Source organism: Podarcis erhardii (genome assembly GCF_964252035.2).
Source record: "Podarcis erhardii genome assembly, chromosome: 5".
NCBI classification, from domain to species: domain Eukaryota; kingdom Metazoa; phylum Chordata; class Lepidosauria; order Squamata; family Lacertidae; genus Podarcis; species Podarcis erhardii.
In genome coordinates, this window is record NC_138509.1 from 91604697 (window position 1) to 91617680 (window position 12984).

Genomic DNA, 12984 nt, shown 5'->3' on the forward strand with positions numbered 1-12984 from the left:
TATTCCAAGTTATCATAGATTTCTATAATGGCATTATGATATTGGAATATATTTTTTAATAATCTCACAATTATTGATATCTTGCCTTTCAGGATATAAACCTTCCATTGTGGATTGTCGTTAAATTACAACTTTTTAAATCATTTTTTAAAAATATGAAAATGTTATCAGAATCCTTTCCTTTGGCTAATTAAACAGTCTATGGCCTTTTAAACTGTTGGAGATGGGAGTAGTTATTTTTGTTAGTTACTATGTTATGTATTTTTGTTGGTTTTTTATATTGTAAACCGTCCTGTGATCCTCAGTTGATAGAAATTGAATAAATAAATAGAGTAAAATTTCCCCAGAACATTTGCTGATAGATTATCCTGTAGCGGGCGACATACATGCATCCATCCTCAGCAGGCCCTGGGGTGGTCTTTGCCTGTTTCACTGTCTCTCTTTTCCACAAAGCAGGGCTGGCTAACTTGTGGCCCTACTGATGTTGTTGGACTCCTGATGTTGTTGGTGTTTTAGGTGTCTTCATCATGGGCAGATGGGGCTTGTCTCCCTGGGAAGGTAGCTCATCTAAGAGAAGGAAAACTCTGATCCTAAACCTTTGCTGCCTTGCAGAATATCTTCGGGAGTAAAAAGGGCTAAGGAGTAAACCGTACACAAACTTGGAGTGTAGTCCCTAAGATGTTTGGGTGGTACTTTGTATGCCTCCTTCTGGCAACTGCTGCAACCAAACTGGTGCCAAATGTATTGCTCTGCTTTCCTTTGGTCCACATGAGTGAGGGCAAGAAGGGGGGCATCTTGTTGTCTGAGCAGCTTAGGAGCTCCATACACACTGCCCAGGCTTGTGCCCCAGGGTGGTGGTCACTTTGGTGACGCGGGTTGCGCTGTGGGTTAAACCACAGAGCCTAGGGCTTGCCGATCAGAAGGTCAGCCGTTTGAATCCCCGCGACGGGGTGAGCTCCCGTTGTTCGGTCCCTGCTCCTGCCAACCTAGCAGTTCGAACGTACCTCAAAGTGCAAGTAGATAAATAGGTACCACTCCGGCGGGAAGGTAAACGGCGTGTCCATGTGCTGCTCTGGTTCTCCAGAAGCGGCTTACTCATGCTGGCCACATGACCCAGAAGCTGTGCTCCAGTTCCCTCAGCCAATAAAGCGAGATGAGCGCCGCAACCCCAGAGTCAGTCATGACTGGACCTAATGGACATGGGTCCCTTTTACCTTTACCTTTAATGCAGCTGTTGAACTTCACTCCCAGAGGCTTACTCCATTGTCTCTCAGAACAGACCGATGCCAACTACAACAAATAAAACTATTATGTACGGACTACATTCATGATATTGTAGAACCACCCTGGGCTCCTTTAGGAGGAAAACTAGGACAGAAATAAAATAAATAAATGATAATCATCATTTTATGTTAAATAATAGTTAAGGACTGTACAAACCTTGATAACAAGAACCACAGGTTGATGAGACTTTCTGTCATAAACAGAATCATAAACCTTCTAGAGTCTTGTGCTTTTTATACACTGCTGCAGAAGAGGAATATATTTCTCATTCCAGAACCATTTATTTAATCTGTTGCCTTAACATGTTCCATTTTCCACTCAGAATCCAAAGAAGAAAAATTATAAACGTGCTTATAGTTTGTCCTCAATCTGAAGGAGATGTATGACTTGTATTAAACCTCAGCCATTGTGTAGTTGTCCTTGCTCACATATTTAATTAATGAAATTTGAAATTTCTAAGTGATTTGTTCTGCTGAAAATTGTAAAGGGATAAAACTTCAAAACCCACTTTACTACTTGATCAGTCTTCAGCTATTAATGCAGGAGAAATGCTTTTCAGAGAAAATTGCTCCACTAGATTCTGGATGTACATTCAGAATGAAATACAATTACAGCTGTTCAGCCACATTTCTTAGATGTGCAAGCACATAAATGGAAGCTCAGTTATGCTGGACTGTCCATCAGCTGGGTCCATTCCTCCTAGATATTGCTTGATATTGTTTGATGCTTTAAGAAGCTTGAAATACCATCTTGTATGCGTTGTATACACTGGGAATCTGTCAGTTTATCAAAATATGTATTTTAAGAATTATATCAAAATGTGCATTTTGTTTTTGTTTTTTTAAATAATATTTATTGAGGTTTTAAAGGTTACAGATAAAACAGAAAAACACCAAATTAAACAAAAAAACAAAACAATGTATCACATTAAAAAAAGAATACCATACAAATAAAAAAAAGATTAAGAAAAAAGGAAAAACAAAAGCAAGAAACACATCAAACCTTCACATAATATATCTTTCATTTGCTTGTTTCCTTGATCTCCTCCCACCTCCCTTTTTTGTATTCTAATTCAGTTAAATATTTCAGCAAATCCTTTCCCTCTTTTTCTCCTTAAAATTAATACAGTGGTGCCCCGCAAGACGAACGCCTCGCAAGACGGAAAACCCGCTAGACGAAAGGGTTTTCTGTTTTGGAGGCGCTTCGCTAAACGAATTTCTCTATGGGGTTACTTCGCAAGACGAAAAAATCTTGCGAGTTCCCGCGGGGTTTTTTCGCTTTTTTTCGCCCTTTCCTATGCCGCTAAGCTGCTTATCAGCTGTTCCGCTGATAAGCCGCTTAACAGCTGATCGCTAAAAGCCGCTAAACCGCTAATAGTGCTAATCCGCTAAGCTGTCAATGGGCTTGCTTCGCAAGACGAAAAAACCGCTATACGAAGAGCCTCACGGAACGGATTAATTTCGTCTTGCGAGGCACCACTGTATATCTATTTGAACTTAAACTCTTAAAACATTTCCACTAGGGTCATAAAAATTTCATTCCACGATTTTTCTCTCCCTCATTAATTTTTTACAAAATTTCCAAATATAAACTTTCAATTCCCAATCTTCTTCAGCCGTCTCCTCTCCCTGGTCTCGGCCTCTGCCGTCCCTTCTGTCAACTCCAAACAGTCCATCAACCTGGAGATCTTATATCCTAGGCTCTTAACTCTTCTTCACGTCCCTTCTGCTGATCTTCTTCATAATCTTTAGTGCTAAAAAGCAGATATCGGGGGAGCTCCATCCCAACAATGCCTTTATTCCTTCTTAACAGGACAGCCAGATTTCCATAGTTAAAGCTAGGATCCATAAAGCATTCCAAATCTTGTTTCAAAATTCCTCCAAATCCAAATGCCCCAAAAGCTCCAATCTCCTCCTGACCCAAATCCATATCCCAAAAGTCAATTGATCCCTGCATTGGGGAATCTCTTCAACTTTCATTTTTCAGACCAGGCCAGGCTCCAATCTTCAAGATCTGGCTTCAAAATGTGCATTTTGATGTACTGTGTCCACAGGCAAATCGGTTAAAATGTCCATTGTAACATAGGTTCAAAGCTGGCCCGCCTGTGAGGCGGACTGGAGCACCCACCTCAGGCAGCAGAATCGCCACCACTAGTTTCTCGTGGTGGCAGCTTCCACTGCACAACCCCAGTAAGTGAGGCTTTGGCGGAGGGAGGGCAGGGATGGCACCTTCCCATTTCTCCCAGGGCAGTAAAATAAGAAAGCCAGAAGCCAATGTGGAAATATGGAGAACTGAATTTAAGATGGGGGGGGGGGGCTGAGAGAAACCAAACTGACGGAATCGCTCATCTCTACTTATCCCAATCTTGGCACTGCTATTAGTACAGTTTTGGAAGTGTCTGGAGGACTATCTGACCCTGTTTGAGATCAATTTGAGTTAATGCAGTGGCAGGATGTGAACTTGGTGCCTGAAGTGGTGCAGCTTACCCTCTCGACCATTGCCTGTCATAGCTTATTAGAGCTTGTCAGAGGGGATTGGTCAGGTCCGTCCTGCAGCCCTGAAAGGGGTTGTGCTGCACCCCCTCCTGTACCCTGAGTTTTTAAATAACCATGATCCAACTGACAAGATCCATTTTTGGACCAAGGTTCTTGAGGGAGTGGGTGGTCATCCAACCCCAGACATTCTTCGATGAAGCAGGTTATACTGCCACATTTTCAGTCTGGCTTCAGACCCATTTTTGGCACAGATAACATTTTGGTCACGCTGGTTGATGACTGGCTTCAAGAGAGAGATTCAGGGGTGGAGTGTGAACTTACTGATTCTTCTGAGTGCGTCAGCAGCTGCTGATTCCATTGTCCATTGACTCCTGGAACAATTTTGGGGGTTGGGGCAAGGGCCACAATAATACAGTGATTCTGTTTCATATGTGTAGAGTCGTTTCTAGACAGTAGCATTGAGTGACCCCGTGGCAATTGAGCTTTAAGGCTCTATCCTGTCTCAAATGTTATTTACCATATATATGTACAATAGCTGCTTGGTATGGTCATCAAGGGATTTGGTGCTCATTCCTCATGACTCCTAGCTGCAGCTAGGGGTGTTTCATCTGATTTGTGTGTTTAGAATTTGTTTTATTATTTGTAAGGTCACATTTGCTTTATATGCTAAACATGGAGACCATTCAGAAGACCAATAGTGAAACATGTTTGGGTTCTGTGATACCCCGCCCATCTGGCTGAGTTTCCCCAGCCACTCTGGATGGCTTCCAATCAAGTGTTAAAAACAATACAGCATTAAATATTAAAAACTTCCCTAAACAGGGCTGCCTTCAGATGTCTTTTAAAAAGAAGATAGCTGCTTTCCTTCATATCTGAAGGGAGGGCATTCCACAGGGTGGGTGCCACTACCGAGAAGGCCCTCTATCTGGTTCCCTGTAACCTCACTTCTTGCAATGAGGGAACCACCAGAAGGCCCACAGTGCTGGATCTCAGTGTCCGGGCTGAACGATGGGGGTGGAGACACTCCTTCAGGTATACTGGACCAAGGCCATTTAGGGCTTTAAAGGTCAGTGCCAACACTTTGAATTGTGCAGTTTCCTCCTCCAGTATGTTGGAACGAGAGAACCAGCTTCCAACTTCAAAGACTAATGGTGCCTGACAGTATGGTTGAAGACCAGCAGACATCCTGAAGTGTGGTGGAGGTGGTTTGAACCCACATTCACATGAATTCTAATTAAATCAATTTAATATAAATGTGATTTTAATTTTTAAAAAGTTTTTTAATAAATTCTAGTATTTTAGGAAATTTTAGGATTCATATTTTCTTTTTCTTTTTATTGTAGTCTTCTCTTCCCTTAAAGGATCAAGAGTAACTAAAACAATCAAACGTTCTCCATCTCTCAATACCTATAACTGTATAATACTTGATTTACTAGACCAAAGAACCCTTTCAACATGCACCTAAGTTTAAGCTGCAAGGAGATAGAGAGAATGTAGCATTGTTTTAAAATATTTACATATTTGCTCTATACAAATTCATTAATTAGACAAAGATTTCATTTTTAAATTTTCCTAAGATGTAACTTTCATTACCATGTAAATGCTGGACAAGGTGGATTAGCACTGTGTGATTTAATTGACAGAGCAGAGGCAGACGAGTATCTGGACTGAACACTACATATTTGGAATAGCCTAAGTGGACTTGTAAAGTTCAAAAATTCAAAAGCTCTTCCAGCACAGAATAGTTAAGGGAAAACAGCAAAACTCCAAGGTCACTGGGAATGTTCTCAGGGTATTCTGACATGGCTTATCTTTCCTCACATGCTTACTTTTTTTCCCCTTTGAGAAGAATAGCTGCAGAGAATGGAAGCCATAGGCAGGCCTTGTGCCATCCCTTATTTGAGTTCTTTTATACTCCTCTTTTTAAAGAAGCTGTCAAGTTCTTTTCTGGTGCTGACAGGGAAGGCCAAATCTGCAATACTGGAAAAGAGGCAGAGAGAGAGAGAAAGAAACTTTTTGTGTTGATGTTTTACTAAGTGAGCTAAGGAGAATTTTAGAATCATGTAATTTACTCCGGAGGCATTTACTGTACATAGCCATAGTGATGGTAATTTCTTTCATTGTTGAAGTGAAAAGATAACCATCAATCAGTTGTCAATTGGTCAATTGCAGCAGTGATGAAAAGAAACTGGTAGGAACAATCACTTTCGGTGGCTACCTAGACTATTTGGGGTTTGGAGGAAAACATGGGAACTGGAGTTAGTAAAAATGGAATGAGACTCAGAGGGTGGTGGTATTCAAGGGTGGGGGAGTTTAAATGCAATATAAACAATAACATTCAGAGAGCTGTGGAAATTATTTGAAATACAGACAACTTTCTTCAAGTGAAAAATAGGGTTGTCCAGAGACATTCAACTTTAGTTTTGAACTGGAGGAATTATTTGGAAAATTGAAGAATCTGAATATAAATGCAATCACATGTTCCATAAGCTTGACAAGAAGCCTAACTATTCTGCCATCAATCCTAAAAGAATATAGAGCTTGCTCTTGAGTGTTATGATTGATGTGTTAATAGACATGGCTACACTGGAAACAGAAATAACATTAAACCTGAAAATACAAAATGACCATACATGGGTCTCAGTATTACTGATAAAAACATTTTTTAAAAATACTTGACTTCATTAAGTCTACTTGACTTCTTTCATGGGAATAATGCTCTTTCTTGACTGTGTCTCAAATAACAGCTTTTTGTAGTGGTGTGAAAGCACAAAATGAGATGACATAAGAGCATTTGGTTACCTTTATTTATTTATATATCTATCTATCTATTTAGATTTCATAGACAAAAAAATATTCTAATTTAACCTTCCCTAGTTTGCTTTTCTTCTTTTTTAGGCACTGCAGTCTGACTGATCTGAGGGGGTTTTAATTTTTTTGTTATTGTATTTCATGTTATTTTGCTGTGGTAGGTTAAAAAAAGGATTACAGGCCCACCAGAAGGAAGAGATAGCATCACTTTGTAATCCAGCCCATGGTTTCCTAGATACCGTATTGTCTCTTCTGTTCCGCTATGTGAAAAATGTTGAATATCAACAATGGGTTTCAGTGCTGTATTGTTGAGTTTTGTATGAACTAATCTAGCTTCGCTAAAAGAGAGAGAGAGAGAGAGAAAAGAAAGGGGGGAGAGGGAAAAAAACTACAGCTTTGGACAAAAGTCTATAGCCAGAGCATTCGTAATTCCCCATGCACAAGAGCTGACTGTGTCTCTGGGAAGACATTTTACTCGTTTGCTTTCTTATTTCCTAGAGTTTTCTAGTCCTGCTTTCAGGTGTTTGCTACCTATTAAAATCTCACCTGCCCGGGGCACTGTACTTGAGAAAATTCTGCAACCTGTCAGATGGTGTAGGTCTCATAAAGACAGCTCTGTTCAGGGTTTGAAAGGTAAGCTTTTGCTTAACTCCTCTGCTGCCTTTGCTTATGGAATGCCAACTTGATTGGCCTAGCCGTGAAACTTTGCAACGTCTCCCTGGTTTGTGAGCATGTATAGCAGCAGTTTCATTGCATCCAAAAAGACATCTGTATGAACGTGGGGATAGAGAATGGGGATGGAGTGGGTGTGACTGGAGTGAAATGTACCATTTTCTAATTATGGGTTGGGAAATGAGTGGCTAAAAACTGTATCACCTGCAAAGAGGTGCCTTGATAGCATAGGTGGGCACACATTTGTAGGTTGTCAAGTTAATAAAAAAGGACAGAGAAATCAGGTCTGGAATACGCTGTGTTTTCTAAAAGGGTTTTGTTGTTAAAAAGCTGAATGGTGCATTTGGTTTTTTCTCATTTGTAGGTTGTGAAGCTGTGAGCAGGGAGTTTGGTACATTGATGCCTGTGTGTGTGTGTGTGTGTGTGTGTGTGTTTCTAGGCTGGAGGTGGTATTTGAAGTTTAGTGAGTGGAGGGTAACAAATAAGATTTTGGGTCAGAGACATGCAGTTTATATCAAACCTATGGAGAAATGCTTGTTGCTTTATTTACCAAATGACATTCTTAACAAACCTAAAAAGAACAATAAGGTCATTTATCAGATCACTAGCTAGTTAATTTAAGCCACATTACTGTCATTTGTACTATATATGGAGAATAAAGAATGATATAAGAATAGTAACCAGTTAGAAGATAGCTAGCAAGAATAAGAAATTGCAAGTTATCTGCCTTTTATTTGCGTGGGGGGGGGGTTGATAGGAAACCATTTATTTGCAGAATCTACAAGGATTGTGTCAAGTTCAAATAAAAGAAATGTCTATACTAGCAAATGCTTGCTACTGTTCAAGCTTAAGACATATTTAGAGTTTTGTAACTTTAGAACTGCAAATGTGCATGGGAGGTCAGTTATGGCTATTTGCAATTGTGGGCAAAACATAACAACAACATCCTCCTCATCATAGTTTCATGCTGGCAGCTTGCAAGCATTCCTGCTTGTAATGAAAGCTTGTTGTTGCTGTTTGCAGAGGGCATACTGCAGGTCTGTAAGATCCTATTCTTGTCCTATCCAGTCTTGTTCTTTCACCCCCTTACCCCAGGAATTAGAGGAGAGGGCAAATGATGCTTTCTTAACCCCTGTATTTAGTGGCAAGCAATGATGCGCTCCCTGTGAAACCATTTCTGACCCTCTGCTTGGAGTGGTGAGTTTGAGTTTTTCCCCTTCCTTGCCCATCATTGTCAGTCAATTATAGGATGGAACTGAACCAGAAAATCTGGTACAGTCTGGCAATTAGTACAAAGGGTTTCCAGTCTAGTGTAAAGAGAGAGATGCAAGAGCCCCAGCAGCTAGAGAAATAGTTTTGATTGGCCACGGACATTGCCTTTTAGTGCTGCTTGGTTACTTCCTAAAGATACTGCCTCCTACCCTACAGGTCTTCTCCTTAAAGTACTACATTATGGGCCTACTTTTAAGATGTCTTTTTTTGGTGGGCTTTCTTCCCCCCTTTCTTAGCTATTCCATCTCCTATTTTCAGACTGTCATTTTAACCCATCAAATAGACACATTTTGACTTGCACAACAAAGAGCCAAGTTATCAACATTCACAGAAACTGACATTTTTAATTCAGGCTTCATTATGTCTTTGATTCATGACAGTGAACTACAAAGACATTTAAAGTTTTCCTCCCTTTATTTTTCTTTCTTTTAAATTCAGCATTTGGGATGTTTGTCTTTTTCCTAGCACTCATATTTCCCTTTCTACCTTTCCCTTGCCGTAATATATAATTAGCACTATCAAAACCATCAGCTATTATCCACTGTGACTTTTGACCTTTGTTTTGATCTTTCCAGCAGCCACCCACCCCCACCCGCTAAAAAATCTCACAGTAAATTTTAACTGGCTATTTTAATTTACAGAGAAGGCAATGTAATTTACATCATCAATATTTGTGTCTCAACATGTTTATTGTGTAATTCAGAAACATGGGTGGTAGCTAACTATGGTCCACTCAGAGATGACCCATTGAAATCAAAGAACCTAAGTTAGTCGTGTTAATTAACTTCAGTGAATCTTCTCTAACTAGCACTAACATTGGATACAACCCTATGAATTGTTGAGTAAAAGTAAAAATAGCATAATAATCCTGTAAATAATATATGTTTAAAATATTTCGAAGTGTAATAGGTGCATACTATAGAAATATAGTTTCAGATAAAGCTGTAGCCTTCATCTGAAAAAAAAGTGCAATGCATTATTTTGACAAGCGTTAAAGAAAGACTCCTATTTATTTACAAGTTATTGATGAATGAAATGTTCAGACTGATATACTGAAATTGTCCCAGAACATGGCTGGGAATGAGCAATGTGGGAAAATACTGAAAACAATATATAACATAATTGAAATAGATTTTGGGATTATATAATCACACATTCCTTGGACATCCAACTTCTTAGAAAAGTTATTGGGCATGCTTCTGTGTCATGGTTTTGTTCACTTAGCAAGGGTTTTTGTGCATACAGGAGCAATAAGTTCTATTTGTTGCATATGGTAACTGTTCTTGTGAAAGTTGAACATTGTGGAATTCCTAAAAATTAAAATGTTTCATAGAATATTTAGAACATGTGTGTGCCTGTGGGTGGGCACCTCTTTTTTTCATTCACTTTTTAAAAAATTGCTCATTTTTGCATATCTGCTCTGTTGGGATCCTTGAAAAGTGCTTCAGACACATGATAACAAAATATTCGATTCAGTGGTTAGCTGCTTTTGCTTTGTCAGTGTCTATGAACCTAATGATAGGATGACAATAATGGTGATGATGAGATTAAAGTGCTGCCCACTTCAATTGATGCTCCTTGTTTCTGTAATTAGAATTATAGGCCTGGAGGACTGGAACATCCCTGAAGGGCATCTACTCCATCTCTGGTATAATCGGGATAATTTATACCAGAATATTTCAAACTGGATGAGGCTATATTTTAGGGCAGCACAGTCAACGATAATCCAGATTATTGTATGCCTCTAGAAGGATCAAAGTGTTGTGCCAGACATGCCTGTTAAGAAATGAACCAATATCATTATAAAAAATAGCTACCGTTCAGTTTATTTCTTATGCAAGAAAAACTTCTGATTTGTACCTCACTCAAATGTGATTAGTTACCAGCAGTTTTGTGTGCCCTCTGGTTTTGACGCCTGAAAAGGGGTGTGCTCACAATAATTGCCTCTGATTCTTATAAATGATGATCAGCCTGGGTATTTGGAGTAGAGCTGTTCTGCTACCAAATGCATCCACTGGTGGCAGTTAGTCCATCTAATGGAAGCTAGTAGTGAGTATATCCAACTACTATGCAGTCAGGGGTCAATAGCTGAAGTGTGTATTGAAATTAGTTGGATAGCAATGCTAGCTTCATGAAGTATCCTTTGACAACCTGCATTTCCCACCTCATGGGTTAATCACGGGAGAAATGAAACCTAAAGGAGTTCACCCTGACCAAAAAACCAAAACCCAAAAAAAACAAACATGGAATGAAAGCCCATCAAGTGGATGATGGATGGTCTTCCATCAGATCCTTGCAATCATGCCAGCCCCAGATGTATAAGTAGTTTCTCCTTGTCTGGATTCAGAATTCTATGATTTTATAATAGGCAGTGTTCGAAATTCCCATTGTTCTAGGCACATTTTACGACAGGGAATTTCATTAGTGCAAACAGTTTCTGAGCTCGGGGTGCAATACTGCGCCTAAGATTTCAGATTAAATCTGCAGAGTGGAAGGAAAGGACAAACTTTTTCTGCCTCCCCACTTCCAGGTACTCTCTGAAGACTGGAGAAGAGACCCTCTTAAGAATATTAGGCGGGTGGGCAGGAAAAGGACTAGACCATGTGAAAAATGAACACAATATTTTAGCTGCAGTTCATTCATTTTCAGCTTTGTATTTTTGTTATAAAAAAAGTGCGCCCAGACATTCTGTTGTTGCGCCCATAACCTAGTTTTAAGGTAGGTGCCATTTCGCTCATAGCTTTCGTATATTAGTTTCTAACACTGATGATAAGGTCATACCTTCCAGACTTTTGCAGCAGAGAAAACTTCAACTTTGATTTCACTAACAGACTGAGTAAACAAACAGTGTGGAGGTGCTTTTGGTGATTGGTTACTTGTTCCAGGGAGCTGGTCTTAACCCATTTTGGGGTCACATTTCCTCTAAAGAATCAGTTTTGCAATCTGGGGGTGCTTCTTGATCTGTCTCCACAGATTTGCCTTAGTGGCAAAAATGGCTTTGACTCCTGTCTAGATAGAAAAGCCTGGCTATGGCTATCATGCTCTGGTATAGTCCAAGTTAGATGTCTTGTACATGGCATTGCCTTCAAACACTGACTGGAAACTGGACAAGTGGAAGCTAATTCAGAATACAGGCATCAGGATACTAACTGGGATTTGGTATTGGGAAAACTGAGTTTCATTTCTGAGCACAATTCAAAGGGCTGGTGCTTACTTCTAAAGCAGGGATGAGGACACTCAGTCCTGGGGCCCAAATGTGGCCCTCTAGGTTTCTCTGCCTAGCCCTTTGGTCTTGCTTGACATTCTTTTTTATTGTTTTTGCCTGCCTAGGCAGTGTTCTTGAACTCTACTATTGACTATTGTTTGCCAGGGTTGAGCCTCTGGCTGTCCACATCCATTTCTGGCACACAGCCCCCAGAAGGGTGCAAATGAGACAATGCAGCCCAAATGTTTCACCACCCCTTTAATAAATGCATAAATGGGAAGATGTTCTTCTGATAACATCAGAGTGATAGATAAATGATTAATAATATTGACCCCCAGAATTTGTGGTTTGTGAAAAAAGTACCCAACATAGGATAGGAAACTGGCTTATGCTGAGTAAAACCATTAGTTTATCTAGATATAATGGTACCTCTGGTTACGTACTTAATTCGTTCTGGAGGCCTGTTCTTAACCTGAAACTGTTCTTAACCTGAAGCACCACTTTAGCTAATGGGGCCTCCCGCTGCCGCTACACCGCCGGAGCACGATTTCTGTTCTCATCCTGAAGCAATGTTCTTAACCCGAGGTACTATTTCTGGGTTAGCAGAGTCTGTAACCTGAAGCGTATGTAACCCAAGGTACCACTGTATATATTGTCTACACTGACCAGCAGCAGCTACCCAGGATTTCAAGTAGGGTTATCTTCCAGCTATACTAGGAGATATACCGGGACCCCCTGGAGCAGATCAGAGGTCCATGGAGGGAGGGGAGGAAATGAAAAGCCTGTTGTGCCAATAGACCCCTGATGGCTCAATAATAAAAATAATAAAAATAATTTATTATTTATACCCCGCCCATCTGGCTGGGCTTCCCCAGCCACTATTGGATGCAACACAATGGGCAGGGCCAGCCCACTCATGAGGCAGGGTGAAGCAGGCGCCTCGGTTGGTAGAAGCCCCCCAGGTGGTGCCCCATGGGTGCCCCACCCACCTCACCGCCTCTGCCACCAGCATTGGTGCCAATTTCCTCAATCTCACCAAAATCTCACAAGATTTGATGGAGTGTGAGCGATCTCATGAGATTTTGGCAAGATATTTCTCAGTAAAATTTGGCGTTTCTCTGCCAGTGGCAACGGCATGGCAGCACTGGTGCCAGCGGCAGATGCCGCAGGGCGGGCAATGCAGCCAAGCAAGACAGCACTTCACATTTCTCCCCAAGCAGTGAAACGGGGCACACTGCCCCTGCC

General features: G+C 40.6%; 1 protein-coding gene across 7 annotated transcripts in view; it reads left to right on the forward strand.

Moving 5' to 3' along the window:
- Nucleotides 1–12984, forward strand: part of LOC309342306 (uncharacterized protein) — a 477018-nt gene that overhangs the window by 292748 nt on the left and 171286 nt on the right. The window lies entirely within an intron of this gene.